This window comes from Corapipo altera, unplaced genomic scaffold, assembly GCF_003945725.1.
Source record: "Corapipo altera isolate COAL_440 unplaced genomic scaffold, ASM394572v1 22, whole genome shotgun sequence".
Classification (NCBI taxonomy): Eukaryota; Metazoa; Chordata; class Aves; order Passeriformes; family Pipridae; genus Corapipo; species Corapipo altera.
In genome coordinates, this window is record NW_020884886.1 from 2,045,165 (window position 1) to 2,058,742 (window position 13,578).

General features: G+C 41.5%; 1 protein-coding gene across 3 annotated transcripts in view; it reads left to right on the forward strand.

Annotated features, from left to right (window-relative positions):
• The first annotated feature begins 9,474 nt into the window (after positions 1-9,474).
• AFAP1 (actin filament associated protein 1) overlaps positions 9,475-13,578 on the forward strand; it is a 111,240-nt gene continuing 107,136 nt past the window's right edge. For 2 of the 3 annotated variants that reach the window (XM_027642918.1, XM_027642921.1), the window contains exon 1: positions 9,475-9,545. The gene's annotated coding sequence lies outside the window, so the exon portion shown is untranslated. Of the gene's footprint in view, positions 9,546-10,405; positions 10,475-13,578 lie in introns of those variants that run through there. The other variant, XM_027642919.1, reaches the window with a different exon arrangement.

The window sequence follows — 13,578 nt, forward strand, 5'->3', positions numbered from 1 at the left end:
TAGAAGAACAACTACTCTTGTGTGTCCTTCTTATTTCATTTTCCTGAAAGTTTGAAATGGTCTGTAGATGTCTGTTCTGTGCAAAGGTGGCACAACTCGGTAAGCTGTTCGTTTTGTCAGATGATACATGCCAGTGTATCACTCTATATTTAAAGCATCTACTGTCATATGGTGTAGTGACCTATTCAGTTATGCTTTCTAGCCTAACTAAATTCACATTTGCAGTATGATATTGTGTGCTGGATTTGGCACCAACCCAGTGTAAAACAGCCATAAAGTGAGTAGCATTGTAATTCACTTCACTGCTAAGTTTTCCGTACATCACCTAAATTCCATAAAGCAGACCACAGTATACCAGAGAATACAGGATTTCTGTTTCTAAAATTGATCATGTTTTCCTCATTTAAAAATTGCAAATTGGAATTTTAGTCATGTAGTTCTCTTTCAGGAACTTTGGGTGTCTAATTAAATGTGAATAGACTAACGTGCAGAGTCAATACTCTGGTTTATTTTAATAGAGTTCCATATGCTAATCTTAAATAGCATTATGAAATGGAAAATGCATTTCAGAGTAATGAGATAACACTTTGCCAGATTATTCCATCTGATAGTGTGGTCTGGCACTGGCAGTAAAAAAACTGAGAGTCTCGACAAATCATAGGCTGTTTTTCAGATAATGCTCTTTAGAGTTATTAAGTTACTGTTCTATAGTCTTGTTTTCAAGGACATGCTGTCTTTCAGCATTTTGTTAAGTATGGATATGGCTATGCAGCTCAAAAGGATCAATATAGCTCTTGGTGAAACTTATTTTGATATGTATACAAGAGGCAAGGGAATTCTGTCAGAGATTTCATGTTCATTCTTGGATCTGAGTTGTATGTCTCAGCTGTTCATGACAACCCTGATGTATGACCTAATTCTCACCTCATGTATTTTAAAGACGTCTCAAACACAGCAATCAAAGAGCCAACTTATTTCATCATCTTAGTCTTTGAGACAAAGGAACACATGGATTTTTGTGGTTGCTGAGGAATATCTGACCAACAATTCCAGATAGGAAACCAGGCATGCCAGATTACCATTATAGCTGTCTGAGAAGGCTGGACATTTTTGTCCGACCCTCTGCTATTTCTTTTCCTTGTGGTTCAGGGGAGAACTCTGAAACTTGTAATTGCAGAAACAAGAAAATACATAGTTGTGAGACACTACCTGGAATCTAGTAACCCTCTGAGACAAGGCTAGTTTTACATGAACAAAAAAAGTTATAGTTCAGACCAAAACAGATGCCTTATCTTACATTCCTCATTGATTTTTTTAACATTTCCCTAGCGTGAACAAGCCAGACCATTAATTTTATCAACCTTTTCACAGATCTGCAGGAAAATGCTGTTCTACTATATGCAAATGAGCTAGGTGAGATCCCAGGCACTTCGGTCTGTCTGGTGCATGAGCTTCAGAGTGTCCTTATATTCATATTCTCCTGCCTCTTTGTTTTGTGTGTGAGGAAAAGGGCAGGGTGGTGTTCTTCTAAGGTTCCTAAGGTCTAGATTGACCCTTGACCATGTGATTATTTGATAGGTCACCATCGTGGCTACCATTTTTCAGATAATTCAAATATCTGAAAAAAGATGACTTTTTAATACCGCAATGACAGGTGTAACCCTCTTGTACATGTAAAATTATACTGGAGGTTGCACCCATTCTTCATATCCAGGCTGCTTCTGAGGTATGGCCTAATCCTTAAAGGCTCATGGGAGCTGCTGGCTCAGGTTTTTTGAGTCTTTGTGTCCTGCCTCACAACCACCACCACCTCTGTGAGTTACGGCTGAGAGAAGTAAGTGGTTCGAATTGCTCTTACTTTCATGATTTAGCATGTTTTCTTCCTACCACTCAGTGTTTGACATCTTGACTACTATGCATGCAGGTATGTGTAAGGTAGGTTCCATTTTTTTTTCCCCCAATGGTTCCACAAACCTCTGCAGCACCCAAGAGCTTTGGAGCAGCCAGGCCTTCCCTGCCAGACTGCCCAAGCAGCAGCTCCAGAGCAATCAGGAGGAAACCAAAACCAGACAAAAGTGATTTGTCCCACGTAGGTAAATGTGTCATGATTTGGGCTTTAAGGAAGAGGTTTACTGTCTCAGCTATGATGTATTTGGCTTTTATTAGAAGTCTTTATACCCTTGATTTCTGTTTCTGAATCTCGTTACATTTGTGTCCTGGATGACCTGTTTTCTCCATTTGCTATGGTACATTCTTTTATTACATCCTCCAACTCATCTCTCCACAAAAAATTGCAATGTTTTCCATTCCTTTTGAGATTTAAACCTTTCTCTGCCCTTGATAATTTTTTTCTGCAAACTCCTTTCATCCCATTGTACCTTGTATTCAGGAATGGTCTGACAAAATAAAGGCATTGCAGTGTTTGCTTCATGTTTGCCGTATTGTGTCAAGCACTATAACTTTTTTTTTTTTTATGGGGGAAGAAGAAAGCTAAGAATGACTGACTTTTTATTACAAATCTACATTATGCTGAAGCCTTGCTTGACCCAACCTCACTATTGCAAGGGGTTTTTTTCCTCCCAAGTGGACATGATTCTGAACTCTGACATGAGTCATTATTATTTCTTGCACTGCTACCATAAATTTTTTATTATTAACTGATAATTAAGAAGGTACCATGATTGATAGCAAATTAAACAATTGAGGTTGTTAATGGTCTGTCTGAATTTGCTTTCAGCTCTCTGACCTGGAATAATTCACTTGAGGAACAAGGTTAAAACTCTTCGTGTCACTTGACAGTTTTGCTAGTCAGACTTTAAAAAAAAAAATCTCTCAAGGATATAGAGTATAGATACTTTGAGCTCCCCATTTTTTCCCAAGTTTGTACTAGATATTTTTCATTTCCCAGTTAGTTTTGGATAGATTGAAGTGCCTGGAGGACTTTATGAGTCACTCTATAAGCATCAAATTCTTCAAATTCCATTTTTTTGTCTTAATCCTTTTTTTCAGTATAATAACTGGTTATTTTTATAGTGCAATAAAAATAACATAATAATCAAAGACTACTGAAATAATTTACTCCATTTTAAATGGCACAGAAGAGAATATAAATACAGAATAGAAGCTGAAATGTATGTTTTCTTTGAGTAGGGGCTAAAATTACAGGGTTCTACAGAAGAATGCTCTCCTGTTGTCATCTGTGGGAGGATGCTACTGCTCTAGGTTATTGTGAGGTGCTCAATTTCAAGGCAGATGCCTTCTTCCCGGGTCTGTAAATGTTTTTGATAATATTCTATAAAAATATAAATATTAGATTATGTGCTTTCACATTTTCTGTAACTTTGTACCTCTGAAAAATGCTTACTTTTAAATAAGTATAATTTGGACCTTCACCACTAATTTAGGCCTTCAACAATCATTGGATGGCTAAAATTAGGATTGTTACATTAATATCAGTTTGGCAGCCCTGCTATTATTCTAAAATTGTAAGTATTTATGAAAATTTTATTGACCCCTAACTTGCTTACTAAAAAATGGTGAAACATCTACTGTAAAAAATTCAGTAAGAATTAAGGAGGCTGATACTTGCAACCCAAAACTTACTCCATATCATCAGACCTTGATTTCCAACACTGCGCAGAGGTTAAGCATTAAAGTAGCAGGTGCCCATCCATAGGCAAGGTCTTTTTCTTTCAAATCCTTCTAATTTGTAGGCTTAAGTGGAAAAAATAGAAAGGGTTTTTAGAGTCAAAAAAGTTTAGCTTTGTAATTTTTAACAGTATTGTTAAAAGCAAAAGTGGCCAAGCTTTCTTGAAGGAGTAACAAAGTTGCTTATGTAAAAAAAGAAACGTATCATGGTGAGTCAACTCCACAGTAAATAATGTGTAAATGAGGAGTGACTTAAACCAGCTTTTTCAGTGCTTAAAAAAGCGTTCTCCTAGGAAAAAAGTACAAAGTAATGGTGGTGTAAAACAACAGAGTGGGGTTTATCTGAATAACTGAGATTTCAGCAGAATTACACGGGCGTTATTTTGGCAGATTATAAGTTTAAGAACTGGCCCTTCCTTGATCGTGATGAAAAAGGTGAAGGAAGGTATGGAATTTCATACCTTGTTGAATAATGCGGTTGGGAGAAGAGGCAAGGAAGGGATGAGATTCCATTTTTGGCCCAGTCTTGCTTGAATTCAAAGAAAGCAGGGTCAAGGAGGCAAGATTTACAGCAAGTCTTTGCTCAGTGTGTGCAACTTCAGTATAAAAATAAAATTATGAGAATAGAAATTTTTTTCAAGTTTGTACTACCCAAAGGCAGAGCTACTTTTCAATGATTCTAAGGGTTTAATATGCATTTAATAAAAGGATGTTAGCATAGTATTTTGAAAATGTCAGTCACTAAATGCTAATCCCACTGAAATCACTGGCAATTGTACCTGCCCCAGAGCGTAAAGGTCAAGTTATATAGAATTTCTTCCAAAACTGAAATCAGGAGGAATTGTTTGCTTATGTTTAGCTCAAACAGAAGAATATAAGTAGAAAGTAACCATTTTTAGCTGCACATCAAGGTTCTCTAAAATGTATGTTATGCTTTTGTATGTATTCCCGCCTTTGCCCTGATTCAAAATCAGTCAGCAGTGGAATTTAAGATCTCTGTGAAGAGAGTTGCAAATAGTTTTTGTTACACGGGTGAAAGCCTACCTGTGTGCAGAGTAAGGAGAGGACCGTGCCTTATATAAAAGCTGTATAATCACTCTTCTTGAAGTTTCTATAATACACACTTTTATCTAAAATATACTTACTTTTTCCCCCAGTGAACCTGGAAATTATGTGGGACCCAAGAAAAAATAACTCATTGAAAAGATACTTAAACAAGACATTCTTTAAAAAAAAAATCATAAAGATGCTGAGTATTACAGTCTTGATAACAATAGATTCTACCATAACAGGATCATAGTATATGATAAGAAAGAAAAAAGACCCCATTTTTATCAAGAGCTTTTTTCTGTTTTTAAAATACACTCATTCCTAGTTTGTAAACGCTAGGAATGTCTGAGACAACTCTAGAAACACTGATGTTTTCATTACTGAAAAATTACAAAGTAACAGAAGAATATTTTTGTTCTAAAAAGCCATCACTTGCCTTCTGTTTTTGAAATTCTGTCATCAGTATGTTTTACTGAAGAGAGTGGCAATTGCTGTAATGTCACTCCATCTCTTGACAGCCCAGATTGCACAGTATTTTTGCCTGCTTTTCACCATTCCCTGAGACCATCCATTCCCCTATACCAACATGATGTGAGGGCAGGAGATGGGACACGTCAGGAGGCACCTGCAGCAAGGCTTGCTCCAAGGAGCCTTCATCTCCCCTGTCTAACACACCAGTGTCTTCTGCACAGGGCAGTGTCTGGTCTCACAAGAAATCAATGTTTTGCCAGTTGTAGCCTTTTTCTGTCTGCTCAGCCCTCCCTTCCAAAAAAAAAAAAATTACCAGTTCAAATAGGCAGATTGTTTTGACAGCCTTTCTGGTACTAAATGACAAGAACATACAGGCTCTTTCTTACAGCTATGATTTCACTTTAAGGCACTGAAAAAACCCCACATATTCTTGTACAGGCATCTTGAAAGGTCTTACTGGAAAGTATTGAGCAGACTTTCAGGGGATACCAATCATCACTTGCAGCATCCAATAGCTTATCTTACACTTGTTTTCTCAACAGGATGTTGCTGAGGTTTTGGAGCCTCTTAAACTAGTGAGTTGTCTGGTTATGGGTCCATTGAAGTGGAATTGAGTGTATCTTTAAAAACTGACCCGTACTTCTAAATGTCTAAAATACTGTTTTCCTGCCTTTTTACATTACTTAAGTGAGCCAAATCTAAATTGCTTGGAGTACCTTACAAAACATAAATCACAACAAATGGTTGGAGATTTTTTTCTCATGCCTGTGTTTCTCAGATTTCATCCAATGTTGATTTTCCAAGGGGAAAAAAAAACCTTAAAATATGCATAAATAACTCTTTTAAGCACATCGTAAAGATAATAAATATAGCCTGTCATTGTCATGACTTTTCTGCTTTAACACAGAAGGGATTATCTGATGGTTAAAGTCCTAGTCTTGTAAACAACTATATTTGGATACCTTGCTGCTGAGACTACTTGATTATTTTCTTTTTCTTTGCTCTGATTATTTTCTTTTTTTTGTGATAACCAGCACTAAGAAGATTACAGGAAGATAAGGGATCCTTGTGACTAGGCTTTACCAAGTCCTGCCTAGAGCTTGTGAAGACTGTTTCTACAGTAATGGAGTTATCCTTAATAGAGTGAAACTGTATGGTGAATTAATGAGAATAAAGACAGTGTCTGAACACTGCATGGATGTTTGGTCTTAAAGCTAAAGGGTGCTTTTTCAAGCTGGAGGACACATAGTTCAAGTAGGGACGTTAATACAGATTTGCTTTCTGCTCCTTTGTGTTAAAAGATAATTAGTTTAAGAAGTTTATTGGGTGCAAAGAATGACATACATTTACTGTGGACCACAGATTTCCTATTAATGATATGACTTCAGTTTCCATGCAAGAAACTCCTTAGGAATCACTTGACTTATTGTGATGATATTATGTTCTAGGTGAGTTATATACTGTTCTTTTGAATGCTGTGAAATAGAATTTTTATTTAACTAGTGTTATTAAAGACTCATGGGAAAGAAATTCACTGAATCACTAAGTATTCAGTGAATACACTAAGGTGTATTTTGCAGTTGAAGTAGCTTATGGGATGCACATGGCCAAAATCAGAAATGGGGGAGGAGAGAGGGGAAGAACCGGGGGGAATGTCAATTTAAAATGTAGCATTGTGGAACCTAGGAATTCAAATAAGAAAAAAGTTCTTTTGAGCCCTTCAGCTTTAGAGAGAGTTTGTCTTCAAGAGGAACTGCTTGTGCTGATGATTGTCTCCATGACAGATGGCCTGTTATTTAGTTCTTATGGTGTTAGCACCACAAGACAAGAAGTCCTTACCAATCTCTCCAGCAGCCTAAGAACAAACCCCTAGTTATCTCACTTTCACATCTGGCATAGGGCATAAAGTGCTTATTTTCTTGCCAGTCTTGTGATGACTATCTCTCATCTTTGTTTCTTTGCTGATCATCTTACTAACATCTTCAAGATATTTGTGTGGAAGAAATACTCTGCAGTGTTGCTAGAACCAAGCACCCTCCTTACAGACCAGAGCAGTGCATGTCTTAGGGCAGGCAAAGGCTGAAGTGTTACTGTATGTGATGTGTGCATTAAAATTAAAAAAATACCCAAACAGAGGCAGTAAAGCCAGCACATCCTGGAAGTGCTCACTGCAAGCATACTAATCAGTGGTACTGTGCATGGATTACACTGCATGTGCCACAGCAGCCAAGGGCTGTGCTTTTACAGCAGAGTTTTGGATTATTCTTCCTAGTGATCATATTTTACAGGTCACGATAACAACTTAAGTGGCTCAAATACAGCAATAGCTGCAAGCAATTGAACTGTGGAGAAGAGAAGCTATGGTTTAATTTTTTCACGACTGACTAAACCCTTTAATATTCCCTGAAAAATCACTACTTCTAAGTACTTCAAAACCCCCTCCTGCCAGCTCCCAACAAGCAGAATGAAAAAAGGCAGGTAGGAGCAGGCTGCTGCTGTAAGAAGAGCTCATCCAGTAGGCAAGTCCTTCCCTGCCCATACCCAAAGGCATACAAGAAAAGAGAACAGCTGAAAGTGAGATTTTCGGCTAAATAATTTGTGCTGAAAAGGTTGGGCTGTGATTCAGCTCTCCTGTTTTAGGCTACAGAGACCTCATGCATCCTAAGTGGCCACACAGTGTAAATGCTGACTAAATAGAATTTTCCCTTGTTGAACCTGTTACTTTGGTATCACCCTGTTGGAATGATTAAGGATAATGAAACAGTACAGAAGAGCTCATTAGACCTGGCCAGAACAAACCAAGTTTTATTCACAAAAATTAAAGATGCTTAATGAGCGGCATCCTCTAAGATGTACAACAGCATGAGGACACAGCTGCGTTGGGCAGGGCACGTCTCCAGGATGAAGGACCACTGCCTCCCTAAGATCCTGCTTTATGGTGAACTTGCCACTGACTGCCGCAATAGAGGAGCCCCAAAGAAAAGATACAAGGACTCCCTGAAACAACATCTCAGCCTTGGCCGTATTGATCATCATAACTGGTCTACTCTGGCCTCTAATCGGGAGGTCTGGAGACACACCATCTATAACGCTGCTGATGCCTTTGAGAACACACACAGGATCACTCTTGAGGAGAAAAGACAACGCAGAAAGAATCGTGCCTTGCAGAATATATCACCTAAGGAGTCTTTCTGCTGTGCCTTTTGCAATCGGACATGTCTATCTCATATTGGCCTTATTAGCCACCTGCATGCTTGTAACAAATGTGGATAGAGCCTTTCCCAAATCTTCATTCGCGAAGCCCAGCCATGATGACAACAGCATGAGGTACAAGCTTGTACAGAATGATGAACTTGCATCTAGAATGTTCCCCAAATATTTCTCACAAGAGAACATTTGTACATCTAACTGTTAAGAGTTGAAGTAAAAGGAAAGATGCTCTGACACCCAAGTGGACTAAAAAAAAAAAAATAATATTGTTTCCTTAACTAAATTTCTTCCCTTAGTTACATTATTCTGTGACCTCAGTTTTCCAATTTCTATATGGACAGGGAGGAAAATAAATACGTAAACTTGTCAAAGTTAGAACATGTATACCAAGGTTTCCCATATGGAAGCTTGCCCTTGGTCAATGGGCAATTCTGTTACAAACTGAACCCTGCTTTAAGCTCTTAGACAATACTTTTAATCAATATAGATTTTTGTCTCACCTTACACTCTTGATTTAAATCTGGCTTGTATCAAGCTAAAGTAAGGTGATGTTAAACCCATTTTACACCAGTTTAACAAAAGAGCTTAAAATTTAGATAAATGTCGACATGCTGAGTATGTTCTAAATCCACGCTTTGGATTGCTCATTGCCGGAGGGACAGCATCTCCCGGACAAGAACGGGAAGGGCATGGGCTGCACTGAGGCTCCAGATGTGATATCGCAGTATGTCAGCATTTACTCGGGAAACGAGTCTCCGTCCTCCAAGGAGGTTTTACTCAGGGGCAGGAAGCTCAGGTTTGATCTGCCTCGCAGGGAGCAGCATTTTGGCTCACCTGCCCCTGCCGCGGAAAGGGGGAAGCTGCGCCCCCGGGGGCTGCTGCGCACACCTGCCCCATCCTGCCCTACACCCGGGGGCTGCCACACCCCGACCCCTCCCGGGGGATGCTGCGGGGGCCCCCCCGCCTTTGTTCCGCTCGCTCCGCCTCGGCCCTGTCCCCTCCCCGCGGGGCGGGGACCCGCGGGCCGGGGGCGGTGGGACCGGGCGGGCCGGCGGCTCCTCCCGCCCGTGCCCGTCCCCTCCCGGCGCGGCGCTGGCTGCGCTCCGCGGCGCTGGAGCTGCGCGGAGCCGCTTTGTGCCGCCACCCGCGGCAGGACGGCGCGAAAGGTACGAGAGCTCCGGTCCCGCTCGCACCCCTCCCGCTCCGGGGCAGCATCCCTGCCGAGCTCCGCGGGCGGGGAGGGAAGAGAGGAGGGAAAAAAAGAGAGGGAGGGGAAGGGCTGGGTTCAGAAATGGGTCTCTTTCAGCCTCGGCTCCGCTGCTGCTCCAGGCAACCCCGTGCTAGGAAAGCTGTGGGCTTACTGGAAAAAAAAGCCTAAAAAAAAAGTCAGTCTCGCTGGTTTTCTTGGCCGGGAGCAGCACATGGAAAAAACTGGGAGGGAGCCCGGGCATCGGGCGGCGGCGGCTCCCCCCGGCAGCGCGCGCGGGGCGGCCCCTGCCCGGGCTTTGAAAAGGCAGAAATCCGGCCGAGATCCTCCGGAACGAAGCCCTCTGTCCGCCATCCCGAAACTTGCATGCCCTTCCCGGGAAAGGCACCAGCCAGGCAGCCGCGCTGCTGTTTTGTACCGCTGCGAGCTTCCTTGTTGTCTGTCTTTCGGGGTGGGCAGAGGTGGTCTGTCTGCAGGCTTGGCCATTTGATCCCGTTTCATCATAGCCGAGAGATTGCATCATGTTACAGTCCTGGAGTCAGTCAGGGCAAAGGCGAACAGAACCATCCTTCCAGATCCATCCCATTGGCTTCCCGGGCCGACCCCCTCCTTGATTTCCTGTTGAACGGAGGTTCGAGCTGAGGAGCTGCCTGCCATTGGCAGCTGGGGGGGACCGGTCACAGCGACGTGGTTCGATTTCTTCCACTGAGAGGTTTTTTTCGGAAACTCAACTTTGTCGGTTCTACTCCCGTTGTGTTTTGTGTGTGTGGGTTAGAGGAAGCTTGCCGGAGATTTAGGCGGTAGGAAAATAATGGGCGGCAAAAGAGGCAGATAAACGGCCAAAAGCAGGCGTCGCTTTATAACCTGAAAGCTCTGGAGTGGCAGGAGGTGAGTGGATTTAGGCAGGCTTCTCTCGGAAACCCACGCATTCACCTGCCCTGAAGGGCAGCGCTGCTGAGTGAATGCACACTCTGAAAGGCAAGACAAGGCAGATGTCAGGGGCAGAGAAGTATTTATCTCATCTCCCCTCTGGATCTTATATGATCTCTTTGATGCCAACACTTGGTGTGCCTGTGCCTGTTCCGTTTATCATATGACTGAACTTTGCAGCTGAGATCCAACTATAAAATGACAAATCTCAAAGCCAGAAAGATCCAATTAAACAACGTACTGCAGTCCAGGACTTCCTAAGACGACCAGTTCTGCTGTTCTTTGTGCAGTTCTTTGTTCCATGGGGAAAAAAATGTCATGGCACAGCTTGGTTCAGTTCTCAGAGGTATCCATAACAAGTAATGATTATGCCATAGCTAGTGTCCTGTCCTTGCAGGTACTCTGCTGCTATTTACTCCAAGTGTTACAGAACTATTCTTTTCTTTCATGAAAATAACAGTATTATGAAGCTTTTTTTTGTCTACCTCTCTGAGAATGGTCGCTGCAAGGGCACAAGGGAACAGCTTGGCAGCCAGATGGATCCATCCATCAGTGCTCTTCTGTATGGGCACTTGGTGCCCTTCAGTCATCCCTTATGCCTCCTGGTGGTTTCCATCGGAAGAACAGAACAATTACTTTCTCCTTTTGAACAGTTTTTCCTTTTGGAACTAGGGTGGAAGAAGAGCAGATCCTGCATTAGAGCCAGAGGGAGAGCATCATGTCTTTCTGGGGCTATTGGGCACCAGATAGGTTTAAGAAGAATTTGAAATGGATTCAGAAAAGAAGCATCTTTTCTTTGTGAGTCAGGATAGCCAGTGATTGCAATGACAAGCCTGAAAACAGAACAAGGAGCAGATATTCAACTGCCTTTGGTGATAGATCACACTGTTAGGTGTTTCCCAGGAAATTTGTCAGCAAAAGTCAGTGTTAGTGGTGCTCCTGAGTCGCAGGTGGATTTTGGGATTTGGAAGATCTGTGAGGTTGAAACTGCAGTATTTCTTGAAGCAGTAGTAACAAGGAGGGGGTAAAATGCAGCACTTCAATAGATCAGCCACTCACACGATTTTCAAATGTTACTATCTTGGTGTAGGTTTTCATTTTCATCTCCTGAAACTCCGAGTTGAAGAGATAGTCAGAGACACAAAACCCAAAATCAAATACTGAAGTCCTCAGTGGGGACAGACTGTATTTGATACACATATGACTAACTGTGCTGTTCCTTTCAGTGATGCAAAGACAACCTGCTGTAAGCTCAGATCAGGAATTGTCTAGCCCTGCTGCTTGCTGCCGACTTCCTTGAGACATCGCCTCAGGACAAAGAGCCAGCGGTTCAGGGCTGGTTGATGCAATCTGGAGTCCACCGATTTAATTTCCATCCATTTTCAAAAGTTTTGTGTCTGATAGGTCCTTCAGTGGGAGTGTGGTATCCAGGAGCCTGCCTGGTTAACTGCTTTGTTCAAAGCTGTGCTCTTTGTTTGGCGAGGAGGGGGTGAGGAGGAGGAGGAAGACTTGTACTTAATATTCATTTGCAAGACATCTCTTGCTGAAGAAGGAGGGTGGGATGCAAGGACTTGTGGTTCGAAACTCCTGTACAGTTTAGTTCACTCTATTACGATTTTTAGTCACAGTAAATCCTAGTATGGCAATTTTTCAAAAAAATTATGCATCCCTTCCAGTTGCACAGTTCAGCTGGTTTTGGATGTGAGTGGCACCTGGCTACTGATATGACTCGGACTTCCCTGATTCATATAGGGTTTCATCTGGCACAGGAACTGTCTGTCTGATCTGGGCAGGTGACTGGGTTACACACTCAGTAGATATTATTCCAGGTTAATATACTCCTAATGTAAAATGTTATTAGGCTCACTGTTGAACTGTACAGTCAAACCCAACAAAAATAGTAGAAAGATGTAAGTCAGCCAAAGGACTGCAGTTACTGTGGGCTCTGAACTTTCAGTGAAGGACTGAAAAAGCCAAGTCTTGAATGTACTGCTACATCTGTAAAGGTTATTTTCCTACTAGGATGCATCCTAAGCTAACCTTAGATCAATTTAAGTTTTTAATACCATATCTTTTGGAGGAGTGTCTGCATAAAGCCATATGGAGCACAGTCTGTCAACACAGTATGAGCAGGTAGGAAAACACGTAGCTGCAATTGCAGGGGAGTGACCCTGAGTGTGGTATGCAGGGGTTACACCAGCATGACTGTCTCACTGCACCTACCCATCTCTGTATACGTAAAGGTCCTGCATTTGTGTGGCATATGGATCAGCACTGTGAAATACTATGTATATATATAGGCTGTAAAACACTGTCTGTACTATTATATGTTACATTGCTCTTGCTCGACTAGAAGATCTTTAAGGTCCTGTCCAACCCAAACCATTTATGATTCTATGATACTCTGATTAAAAGTTAACTCTTGACTCTCTAGGTTGTGAAAGACATGCTGATGGGAGTAATGCTAATGAATAGTATTACAGGAACATAATTTGGGTCTGTGCAGAGGGGGATATCTCATAGCAGATAAGAAATTAATCTTTTGGAACATAATCCCTATTTTCCAGAGATAAGGCAAGAAATTAAATCCTGAATGGCAGAAAACTAGTTTTCTGCCATCAGTTACCCCTCTGCCACCTTAGCAGAAAGTCAGTTGTGACATGTGGTGCACAGTAAAGTTTGATTGCTAAAGGTGCTGAGCACCCTTAACACAGCGATGTCCAAATGAGCTGATGGTGATTACCTCTCTTAGAGTATTCTTTGGAGAATACACTTGGCTGTGAAAAGGACGAATGTATATCTGTTGTATATTTTACCAGTGTTCATCAAGAAATGTAGGAAAGAGGCTCCTAAGAGGACTTTATCTGGTCAGTTTGATTTTGTATAGTTACTGCTCTTTGCACGTAGTGATATTTTAAAAATTGATGGTGCATGTTTGCCAGTAAAATAACCAAACTGCATAGGACTGTCTTCTCTAAATATCTTACCCTAATTTTTTTTTCTTTTTCAGTTTAGGAATTATTATTCCTTCCATGGTGACACAGTGGTGGGATTTTTTTACT